The 12,951-nt window shown below is 39.2% G+C and overlaps 1 non-coding gene across 1 annotated transcript; it reads left to right on the top strand.

Annotated features, from left to right (window-relative positions):
• The first annotated feature begins 8,791 nt into the window (after window positions 1-8,791).
• LOC141603267 (small nucleolar RNA R71) lies at window positions 8,792-8,898 on the top strand. Its single transcript, XR_012525157.1, has one exon. It is a non-coding gene; the product is annotated as a small nucleolar RNA R71 (small nucleolar RNA).
• Window positions 8,899-12,951: the final 4,053 nt, after the last annotated feature.

Below are 12,951 nucleotides of genomic sequence, written 5' to 3'. Positions count from 1 at the left end.
TTTCCTTTTCTCGTTTTACCCATAAGCTCCACACTGCCAAAAATATCCTTTTTTGTCCTATCTACTACATACTACACATAGCCTGCCTTTGTCAAGCTAGTAGCCTAGTTTTTGGGATTGTTACTCGTTTTTGGTAGCATTTGCTCATGTTTGAGATGATGGTTGGAAAATGAAAGAAGGAAAGAAAAAGAAAAAAAAAAAAAAAAAAAAAAAAAAAAAAAAAAAGAGAGAAAAGTTTATGTACTGTTCAAAGCAGTCGATCGACTGCTCCTTTAGGTCGATCGACTGAAGTTCGTGAAAGAGGAAAAAAGAAAGTCAATTCGCATAACTTATCCTTATCTTTTGGCGATTTTTGCTCCCATGTTCCATTTATATCCTATGGGGAGTTTTATTGATTACTTCTATTTTGGAGCTTGTGAGATTTGTGCTTGCTATAGCACCGTTTCGTTTGTTTATGAGAAAGAAGTTGGATGTTGCCATATGGTTTCGTTTTGGTACTAGCTTGATCACCTGTACCTCCACTTTTCCATAAAATGTTTTGCCTCTTCTTACCCATACCTCACATATCCCATATATACCTCGGCATGTGTCAATGGTCATCTGTTTGGTTGGAATGCATATGTATGGTCATAGAGGTCATCTTCATAGTTTATTGCTGGCATGTCTTCATAGGTCGCAGTTAGGTGAGAGTCATTACAAATTTATTCTTCCTATCTTACATATATATCACCTGCGCTTATTGAGTGATTTGAGTGGCCCGTGAGAGTCCAATTTGATAAGTCTCTACAGTTAACGGTTCAGCAGTTTTCGACGACTTTATAACTCGTTTGCATGATTCACATTACTAATTGATTGTTGGTTGTGCATTAAATTGGTTTAGGCTTTACAGTTGTCAATTCGCTCTGAGATTGAACTCGTTCCATTAGGTTTTAGGATCGAGTCTAGTTCTTGCTTGGGGACAAGCAAGGTTTGGTTTGGGGAGATTTGATGCGTGTCTAAAATATGATGTTTCACACTTTATTCTACACGCATTTCAGAGCTCAAATGTGCAATATATGCCATTATTTCCCTATTTTCCTCTACTTTCGTGTTTTTGTCTATTATTGCAGAAATATGAAGAATTCGACGGGAAATCAAGCCAAATCCGCCCCCGAGTAATCTGCATTGCAAATGACGTAAAGGAATCACTTAAGGAACGAGCTTGGTGCGCGATCCAAGGCCCAAAAGACAAGTCCACGAGAATAAAGAAGTCAAGTAGCAGCTCATCCGGTCGATCGACTAGTCCCATCAGTCGATCGACCAACTATCAGATCCCAGAAGCTACTGTTGCTAAGGAGCAGTCGATCGACCAGCCTGCGTAGTCGATCGACCAGATTTCTTTACCAGACGAGAATTAGAAAGTCGTGAATCTCAAGGCCCGTGAAGTTTAGGTTTTAGAAATAAGTTGCTGCGTTTATTGCTATATAACGTAACACCAACATCTAGTTTTATTATCAAGTTTTGCATCTAAGTTTCAATCACAATACAGTGCTTTTAGTTCTAGCTTATTACGAGTTAGGGTTTCGGGTTATCGATTTTAACATTGGATTTCTGCCTTCGCTCTTAATCTTTCCTTTGAATCTTGGTAATTGTTCTGCCCTAATTCCAGTTTTTATTGCTCCGCTTCTATTGTTAGTATAGAATTGATAGTTAGCATTCCCAAGCCAATTATCGCTTCATCATCGTTGTTATTTATCTTAAATATGAATTCCGTAATAGTCATCAGTTTATTTGTTGTTTTTACATTCACCATGAGTAGCTAAATAGTTAGTGCTAGGATGTAGGCGATTTATGGCTAGGCGGCACTAGATTGAACACGGACTGAACCCGCGTGTCAGTCGATCGACTGACATGGTTGGTCGATCGACTGACCTTGTAAGGTTACCCTTCGTTTTAATTGTTTTTAATCTTGTATTTAACGAATCGAATGCATGCGACCAGTTAGATACCTATTTTGTGACTGACCCATTAGGCCGAAAGGTAGGGTAGGTTGCTTGACCGTCAATTAATTCGACTAAAATGTGCTAAGATTGAAAGATAGGTATAGTTTAGACCATTAGTCGCTTTTCAGGACGAAAGTCAGTATTAGTGACATTAGGGACCTATAGCGAGATCGAGAGATGCTATTTGTTAGGAGTGGACCGAGAGGACCTCTTATTTCCCGCCTTACCTGTGTTTATTTCAGACCGACTTAGTTTGCTGCCGCCAAAGCTATAATGACCCGATCATCCTAGTACCCTTTTTTTATCTGTTTAAATTCGTATTTTAGTTTATTTTCCTTTTATTGCCATTAGTTATAGAACAATTCAAATCAACCCCCATAATTGTTACCTTAGACTTTCATTAGACAACTAAAGTTTACAACTGCCTCCTTGCGGATCGACCCTGTTACCACTAGCCTAGGTTAGTCTTAATAGGAATTATAAATTTTATCTTTGGTACTCACAGCGACGGGTATCAAGTACTCCCTATGGTGTTAGAAACACTGGAGGATCGCAGAATTCCCCTTCTTGCCTAGACAAGAAGAAGGGTCGTCCCCTCTCTACTATGCACAAAAGTGGATATGATGGAAAAGAGATCAAAAGTATTTGAGTTTCATATGGGAGTTTGCTTTGTTGTTGTTTTTCCCCCCAATTTCTTGTGGCATATAACATTTGAGAACACTTTCTTTTTCCCATTTCTTTTGATTTTTGGCATTTCAACACTTGACAACTTTCAACTTTTCTTTGCATTTCTCTTTTTTTTGACATTTTCAAAGTCACCCCATTTGTAGGGAGGGTGCTTATATTTGAAGAATTACGAGACCATTTTTGCTCCCCTTTTTTTTCTTTTGATGCAATTTGTGCAAAAAATTTTCACTTTTCATTTCATTTCTTGAACTCAAATTTTGAACAATTTTTGTGCCCATTCCCTTTGATGACAAAATGTGGTAGAACATGGATGATGGTTGCATGGTTTCAAGGGTCACCTTGGAATAAACGGTAGCCAAGGAGTTATCACACCACAAGGTACTCTTGACTAGGCCTTAATCCATGGGTCAAAGGATGCTAGTATGACACATCCTAGGGTGTTTTATAAGTATTCTAACAAGCAAAGTCTTAAGAAGAAAAAGCATCTACAAGGGCCTATATACACTTGTCAAGCTTCCCAAACAGACGGTTTCACAAAAAAATTTTCCTACATGCAACTATATGTCATGATGCAACTAACATTTATACAACCTAATACATATGGTTCTACCAACTAGTGTGCCAAATAATCTAAATGCAAGTCCTAAATTCACATTGTTTATACCGCATTAATCAAAATAAAGCCACATAGTCATTAACATAAAGAGGAAAAAGGAGATTGGAAAGATTATATCATGCGGTCTTCTATATCCTCATGTCTCGGATGTGGCGTAGTCAATCAATGTGAAAAAGGATGAACAAACACAATATATACAATATATACAAGAGTACACTATAAAGGAAATGAACTTGTTTTTGGATTTTTAAATTTTTCAATTTTTTTTTTTTTTTGGATTTTGTATAAATGTCAAGTTAGAACTTCCCATCCCCACACTAGTATGGGCAATGTCCTCAATGGCCAATACGATAGGAAATTATGCAATTTATATGAATATGTATGATTTCTAAACTAAATGCAAACTACACTAAACTACACTACATGATGCATGTGTTTTTGTTATGGTGGAGAGCATAATTTAAATTAGCTCCCAATGCATATGCATAAACTTCCCCAAACCAAAATAGACACTGTTTCTAATGTCAAAAATTTTGGGGGAGTTCATGCACATAAAATGCAATGCATGAAACTACTAATTGTCATTTTGGATTTTGAAAGTTGGGAATAATAAAAATGAACACCTTAATGAAGCCAAGGTGTTAGTCCTCTAATGTTACTAGGGCTCCACAAAATGATCAAGATAAAATAAAAACAAGAGAAGTAGACAAATCATAAAGAAGGTGTAAGAATGTAGGAGCCTCCAAAAGTTTGCTAGTCATCACCCATCGTGTCACCATCATCTTCTTCACTTGAGGCATCATCAACCTCCATGGATGTGGAGTCATGTCCACTCTCACTTTCACTTTCTTGTTCTTCCTCACTTTCCTCTTCTTCTTGAACTTCTTCATCTTCACCTTCTTGGTCACCACTCTCATCAACAACCATCTCCTCTCCACCCGGTCTACCACCACTAGAAGTGCTAGGAAAGAATACCTCCCTATCCGCCCAACTAGGCAAAGGACAAGATGGATCGAGAAGTCATTGCCTAGCAAGATGTAGGAGGGGCGGATATTGGGCCTTTTAAGCATCAACTCTATCATTATAAGCTTGTTTATGCATTTACTTCATTAGTAGAGTCAAGTAATCATTTCCCGCCTTGGCATTTTCGGGGTTGAACTCGTGGTATTCAAATGGATAAGGTGGGGTGATAATGGAGGAGGAAGGCTCGGCAACTTCTTCCCCTTGGTGTTAAATGATGTATTCGGTCTCTTCGGAGAGTGGGAGAAGGTAGTTCGGTCTATGAACATTCAATCGGCAAATTTTGCTAGGCAAAGTGAAGGATATAGCTTCATTTGTCAACCACCCAAATTTGTTGTCAAGAGTGTCGTTCTTGACCCATTTAAACTTTTAGAACCATGGTGGGAAAATCGATAAGATGGCCTTCTTTTACCGGTGCATAAGTGTTGTTCTTGTTGAAATCCCGGTTAAAATGCTTAGCCAAATAGGTAACTAATCCTCCATTGGCAATAAAGGTCATGCCTTCTTTGCCACAATCAACATTAAGCCATCGATCAACCAAAAGTCGTAAAGCATTGTATGGTTTGGTAAATTCTCTCCCAATGTTCAAAGCCGACTCAAGAAGGATAAAATCAAGTTTGTTAAGATGGTTTGTGCCATTTCTAGCTATCAAAGTATTCCCAATGACCTTATGTCATACTCTAATGCCCGGATGGTGGACTAAGAGAGCACGACAATCATGAAAACGTGTGAATTTCCTTCCGAAAATTTCCATCCAAAGAGGAGCGGGGTCATACTTGGTAGGCATCTTTGTAAATTTCGCACTATCACTAAGGCCAAATATCTTACCCAATTCGTCATAAGATAAGCATCTATCAACATTTTCAAGACGAAACTCGATAATGGTTCGGGTCTCCAGCTTTGTGACATTCAAAGAGCTTAAAAATTCTAAGGTGAGGGAGGAGTATGTCAATTCTTGCATTGTAAACAATTTACTCAACCCCATAGACTCGAAAAAGGTCTTAGTTTGCTCAAGGACACCCAATTTTGACAATGCATCTTCACATATGAACTTAGTAGGCATGATAGTTTTCTTAGAAAAGGAAATAAATTTCTTCCTATGGGAGTCGGAAGTGAAGATTACCTCCGGATAGTCGGCTAATTGTTCAATGACCGGAGTGGTAGAAGTAGTAGCTTCCATAGGAGAATTTTGTTCTTGAATCTCCAACCTTGCATCATGGACTACCAAAGCCTTTGATGTTTGCTTATAAAGAAGGGCTTGTTGCCTCTTAGAAAGGGTCTTCTTTTTTGGTGCCTTGTTTCCACCTTTTATTCTTGCCATACTCCTTTGCTTAGTTACACCAATGAAAGATTGAGATCTTCAATTTCTATTAATGCCCAAATCGATTTAGGATAAATGAAAGTTGCCTTGTATCCCAAAAATCGGTTCAAAACTTGAAGATTTTGGTGTTTGGATCACTTGTTGATGCTAAAGGAGTGATTAATTTTTGTTTTGAGGAAGTTTAGATTTGATTTGGTTGATTTTGGTCGAGTAATTTGGTTTTTGTTGATGGAGAGGATGAGGGTTTTGGGGTTTTGGGTAGTGTTTGTGTTTTGAAATAATGAAAATGAATAGGAAAGGAGGGTTTAAAAGACCCGTTGGTTTTTGAAATGCAGAGGGAGACGAGCGGACCTAGTGTCGGGATGCTCGAATTCTTCAAAAATTGGGTTCAGGTAAAGACGCCATGGGATGAGCGGATTGCAGGAAAGACGAGCGGATTCCTTGGCTGAGACGAGCGTCTTTAGCTCAGGACGCTTGGATTCCTTTCCAGTGAAAGATCCCAGATTTAAGTCGCAAAAAGACGAGCGTCTTTCCTGTTGGACGACCATCCTGACTGAGACGAGCGGTTTCCTGGCTTGGACGCTCGGATTCTTAGTCAGACCCAAAATATATTTTCTGCAGTTTCACAAGACGAGCGTCTTGTGACTTGGACGCTCGGGTTCTTTCAGGACGAGCGGATTGTCCCTCGGGCCGCTCGGATTCTTCTTTGACCACACGGATTCAGGTCCATCCGTGGGTGTTTCGTAACCCGTGTCAATTCATTCTTCAATTCTCGTGTTCTTCATTGTAGGAGCACTACAAAGGCATGAATAGCCTAGGCAATTGCTATCCTCACACTAAGGCAAAGCACTATACATCAATAAACTCATAAGTCCCTCCCTCACTTCTCTCAAAATGATGAAAATCTTGATCAAGGCATAAAAATGTAAATCCAAAGATGACAAAAATGCAATACAATAATTGAAATGCAAGTTAGGGAGTTAGAATATTTACAAATGGTGGTTTAGGGAGGACTCCACCAAACTCTCATCCAATGTGAGATGTCAATGGGGCATGTTCAAGGTGTTGTTGGTGTTACTCAACACCTTGAAGAAGTAGTCGAAAGCTTGCTCATTATCATGATAAAGATCCCAAATAGACCTTTTCACTTGTTGTTCTCCATAATGGTATTGGGTCATAGCATTACTAATATAGGGATTGAATATCCCTTCGAACTCATCGTCCCAAAGGCCGCATACTTCGTCTACTTGATCACTAAAAATGTTTTGAGTTGATAAAGACAACTCTCCTTCTTTCTTGTCTTGGCCAATGAGGCCTTCTTCTTCACTTGTCATGGGTGAGCTTTTCAAGCTCTCATTGTTGCAATTTCCTTGTTCTTTTGATGGAGCATCATCCACTTTCTTTTTCCATTGAAATTCCAACTTCTTCCTATCATCTTTCTAGCTATAGTGATCAACCATAAAACATGGCTCATGCAATCGGGGAGCTCGAATAGTCTTGTCAAGATTGAAAGTGATGGTTTCATCTCCCACTTCAAGGGTGAGCTATCCATGCTTCACATCGATCACCGCTCCCGTGGTGTGCAAGAATGGTCTTCCTAAGATAATAGGAATGTTGGAGGCTTCTTCCATGTCAACAATAACGAAATCCACCGGGATGAAGAATTTTCCAATTCTCACGGGAACATCTTCCCATACCCCTAAAGGTGTCTTTGTTGATCTATCCGCCATTTGAAGCGTGATGTTGGTGCATTTGAGTTCTCCCATTCCTAACCTCTTGCTAACCAAATATGGCATGACACTAACACTTGCCCCAAGGTCACATAAAGCTTTGTTGACTGTAGTGTTACCAATAGTGCATGGAATGAAGAAACTTCCCGGATCCTTGAGCTTTGGAGGTGAACTCCCTTAAAGAATAGCACTACTTACTTTAGTGAAAGCAATAGTCTCAAGCTTCCGGATTTATTTCTTCTTTGTAAGAATATCCTTCATATACTTTGCATAGGCCGGAACGTGATTGATTAATTCCGTGAATGGAATCGAGACTTCTAAATTCTTCACAATCTCCATGAATTTTCTAAGTTGGTCATCAAACTTGGGCTTAGCTTGACGACTTGGAAAAGGAAGTCTAATCACAATGGGTTCCTTCTCTTTGGCCTTTTCTTCATTCTTCTTTGAAACTTCTTGATTGTTGGGTTCTTCTTCCCTAGAGTTTTGCACAACTCTTTCCTTGTCACTAGTCTCCACAATGTCATCCTCAACTTGCTTCTTTGGCTCTTCATATCTTGTACCACTCCTCAAGTGGATGGCACTAACTGACACATGTCTTAGGGGATTACTTTGAGGTGGTAATTGCCCCTTTTGTCTTTGAGAGCTCGAAGATGTTAATTGAGTCATTTGGGTTTCCAACATTTTTGTGTGGGCTAGGATGTTGTTGATGGTGATGTCTTTTGCTTGGCTATCTTTTTGCATTTGAGTGAAAAATTCTTGTTGATTCTTTTGCATTTGGAGGACCGCTTTTTGAACATCAAAACCTTGGTCATTTTGTTGATTGTATGGAGGTTGATTTTGGTAACCTTAGTTTTGGTTGTAAAAGGGTCTTTGATTTTGGTTTCTCATTGGAGGTGGGGTGTATGTTGGTTGAGGGTTTTGAACATTTTGGCTTTTGTATGAGAGATTTGGATGGAATTTGGTGTTTTCATTGTAATAGTTGGAATAAGGGGTACCACTCTTGTATGCTTGAAAAGTATTCACTTGCTCACTTGTTCCCCTACATTCACTTTGGTCATGTCCCAAAGTTCCACAATTCTCACATATTCCACTTGGAATTGATGAAGATGCCACCATGGCATTAACATGTTGCTTTGGTGATTTTGAGGCTTCTTCAAGTTTAGCCATAGCCTTCTCAAACTTCAAGTTAATGGTATCAATATGAGCACTAAGTTGAGCACCTAATTGAGTAATAGAGTTCACTTCATGCTTTCCTCCTCTAGTAGCCTTGCGAGGTCTACTATATTGTGAGTTATGGACCGCCATTTCCTCAATCTTGTTCAAAGTTTGATTATCGTCAACTTCGGTGAACATACCATTTGATCCCATGTTGAGAATGTTTCGGGAGTCTTCATAAAGACCATTCCAAAATTGTTGTACCAAGAACCACTCGCTAAGTCCATGATGAGGACATGAGCGACAAGTTCCTTTGAATCGCTCCCAAGCTTCATACAAAGATTCTTCGTCCCTTTGCTTAAAACCCGTGATTTGAGGTATTAGCATGTTAGTCTTTTCCGGAGGCTAGAACTTTTTGTAGAAAGCAAGAGCCAACTTCTTCCAAGAGTCGATTCCAAGAGTAGCCTTATCAAGGCTTTTTAACCATTGTTTCGCGGTACCAATTAGAGAAAAAGGAAATAAGACCCATCGAATTTGGTCTTCAGTCACTCCGGTTTGTGAAATCGCATCACAATAGTCACAAAAAGTCTCCATGTGAGAATGAGGGTCTTCACTAGGCATCCCCCCAAATTGGCTTCTTTCGACTAATTGGATAAATGCGGATTTGCAATGAAATTTATGGTCAAGTGTTGTGGTGTGGGAGTACCATTGGGTAGGTTCTCCTCGGTTGGTACGGAATGTGATGAAAACTTAGGCATTGTGGGTTGATTTTGTGGTTGATTTTGTGTTGGGTTCCCTTCACCTTCTCTTGCAAAAGGGTTGATGAACTCAATAGTATTTGGTTGAATATCTACAACTCACAAATACCTCTCAAAGTATTTCTAGCAAGTCTTCTATTGGTTGTCAAAGTTCTCTCAATTTCGTGATCAATGGGTAACAAGTTACCTTATGATCTTCTAGACATGCAAAATATCAAACAACTCGAAAACAATTAGAACAAACCTTGAGGAGTTTTACTTCCCCAAGGTAAAGAAAGACACAACTAATAACAATCAAAGAAAATCGAACCAAGTTAACATCGTCCCCGGCAACGGCGCCATTTTTGGTCGGACTATATTTTTCGGTTACTTGTCGTTAGGAGCACCTAGACCAAAACAATATTTATAACTTCACAAACTACTCTACTATTAGTAAAAATGTAAGTAAAGGTCGGATCCCAAGGGACGGGTATTGATGTAGGATTTTCGATTGGAAGTAGTGGTGTCTAAGGGTGTCACAATTTGGGTTGAGATAAGAAGATCACTAAACTAAATAACAATGTAAATGAACAAGCAAGATGATTAAGATGAGATGTAAACAATTGATTAAAAGCACTAGGGTGTCATGGGTTCATAGGGGATTCATGGGATTTGATCATACAAACATGTTTTCAACTAGATGCAAGCAATTATTGTTGTGATGGGATCGAGTTAGTGTATATCTTATAATCCCTAGGAAGGTTTGGGTCCCGGAGCCGAATCGATTAGATTGTACAACACCTACAAGTTGACTTAATCCTCCCTATCCAACAATATGCATGGTCTAATGAGACTCGAGTTGGTTTATGTCTTACAAGTCTCATTGAAAAGATAAGTGATGGGTAAAAAAATGCAAGGATTCATAGGCTCGCATTTCATCAAACATAACATGTGCATAAGTTGAAATCACAACAAGCAAACAAATTAATTATGAAAGCATATTAGATTAAGCATGAATCAATCCCCATGTTGGTTTCCCCTAATTCCCCATTAACCCTAGTTAAGGAAACTACTCACTCATTATCAAGTTTAACATGCTAACAAGGTTGTCAATCATATTAACAAAGCAAAACATGATGAATAAATGAAGATGATTAACAATAATTAAAAAGGGATTAAGAGAATTATACCTAATGATGATTCCAAAATAATAAGCAAAGAATAATAGAAATACTTGATGAATGATTGGAAGGCTGTCAATCCTCCAAATAAACCCCAAATAATTTTCAATTACCCGAAGAGAGATAAAGTAGAGAGATGCTAAACCTAGGGTTTATACTGTTTGGGGATTAACAATGGTTACTCGTAAACAATTTGCGTCTAGGATTCATCTTTCTTTACAAAAATCAAAATCAAATAGTAAACTTAATTTCATTTCTTCTCAATCTATAAAAAAAACCAAAAATATGGATTCTCGGGTCACGGAGGATGTAATTGAGAGCTCGGGCAGTGCGATTGTTGCTGATGAAAAGGACGATAATGGATTGAAGACCTTTAATTTGAGTTCTGAATTAACGTCAATTGAAGAGGAGATTGATTCTGAGGATGGCGAATGGACTGAGGTGGTAGGTCGACACCAAGTTAGTCCACCATCTTCTCCTTCTGGTATGCTTCAACTAACTTCTGAGGGTGTGCAATCGGAACTTAAATACTGGTCTAATGCAGTTTTTTGTTACATCCTTGGGGCTAACCCTCCTAGGAGTGTTGTGGATAGTTTTGTTAAACGAGTTTGGCATGCTGACACAATTGATAAAATAGCCTTTAAGCCGAATGGAGTATTTCTTGTTAGGTTTAAGACTGTTGAGAAAAAACGGATGGTGTTGCAGGCTGGGCCGATATTCTTTGATAATAAACCAGTAATTATCAAGGAATGGAAGCCTGGTGCGAATCTTGTTAAGGAAGATGTTGATTGTGTGCCTATTTGGATTAGGATGTATGGCTTGAATTTGAAGTTTTGGGGACCTGCGCTTCTTTGCTGGTTTAGTGGGCACTTCAGTAAGACTAGATATTGATACTCAGGAAAAAACCTTTCTGGGGGCTGCCAGGGTGATGGTAAAAGTTAAAATTGGGCAGGATTTGCCTGATTCTGTTAGGTTTGTGGATGAATTAGATGTTACTCACCATCAGATAATACATTATGAATGGAAGCCTGTCAAATGTGATCAATGCAAAGGTATGGGGCATGAAACTAAGCAGTGTCGTCAAAAGGAGATTAGACAGGAGAAGTTGCAAAAGAAACGGAAGCAAGTATGGAGACCTGTGCAGCCAACTAAAAAGCAGACAACTACGTTTTCTATGGATGTGCATGACTTTCCTACTATTCAGGAGGGTGTTAAGGCTCCTACTCCTGCATGTACTCCAGCTCATTCAGGGTTGGGGGTTCCTCTGATTACTCCTATGCTGGTTGCTCAGAAAGTAATCTCCTCCTCTGCTAGGGTTATTACTAGAATGAACAGGCAGGATGGGGGTGGTTGTGGTGATGGCAGTCAGAAATCCTTTTTGGAGTCCCTTAATATTGCTGAGCCTGGAGGAAGTGGGAGCACTGGTGCTAAGGAGGTGGGGTTGGTCTCACTGGATCATGGTTAGTCTTGGGTTCTGGAATGTTAGAGGGTGTAATAGCCTTAATAAGCAGAGAGACATTAGGTGGTATCTGCAGAATAATAATATAGGATTAGTTGGCCTAATGGAAACTAGAGTACGAAATAATTCCATAAATAAAGTTCATAATGGTTTAGGTAGTCAATGGTCCTTGATTACTAATAATAATGTGTGTGAAGGAGGAAGATTGTGGGTTATGTGGGATGCTGGTATGTTTCACTTGGAGTTGCTTAGATGTGAACCCCAGGTGATTCATTGTAAAGTGACCTATTTGCCTAATGGTCTAACTTGGTGGATGTCCTTTGTTTATGGCTATAATAGACTCAGTGAGAGAGATCCATTATGGGCTTCTCTTATTGATATGCATAACTATGTTCAGGGTCCTTGGGTTGTTTGTGGAGACTTCAACAATGTTTTGAGGTATGATGAGAGGATTGGTTCTACTATTACTGAAACTTAAATTAGAAGCTTCCTGGAATGTACTGAACAGTGTGAGATTGCTGATATTCCTGCTCAAGGCTCCTTCTTTACTTAGAGTAATAAGCAAGATGGGGATGGGAGGAGATTTAGTAGAATTGACAGGGTGTTGGTGAATGTGGAGTGGTTGTCTATGTTCCCTGAGTGTACCACTACCTTTCTTCCTGAAGGGTTATTTGACCATAACCCGTGTGTTATGAAACTTTGGAGAGCTGATGTGAGGAAGAGAGGTAGCTTCAAATATTTTAAAATGTGGGGGAGAGATGAAAATTTTCTGTCTATTATTGGGAGTGTTTGGCAGCAGCATATTGAGGGGATAAAGATGTTTCAGATTGTGAGGAGAATGAAGCTGCTGAAACAAGATTTGAGGAGGTTAAATAATGATGCATTTGCTAATGTTGAGGCTGCTGCTAGAATTGCTAAGGTTAACCTTGAACAGCTTCGAATTCAACTACAGGGTGATATCATGAAAAGGGAGCTTCTGCAGAAGGAGAGGCAAGCTAGTCATACTTACCAGGAACTGGATAGTGCTAGGATTGCTTTCCTTAATCAGAAAGCTAAAACTAGG

Source organism: Silene latifolia, chromosome 9, assembly GCF_048544455.1.
Source record: "Silene latifolia isolate original U9 population chromosome 9, ASM4854445v1, whole genome shotgun sequence".
Taxonomy (NCBI): domain Eukaryota; kingdom Viridiplantae; phylum Streptophyta; class Magnoliopsida; order Caryophyllales; family Caryophyllaceae; genus Silene; species Silene latifolia.
Note: the sequence above shows the minus strand (reverse complement) of the source record. Positions and strands in the feature narration are given on the sequence as shown.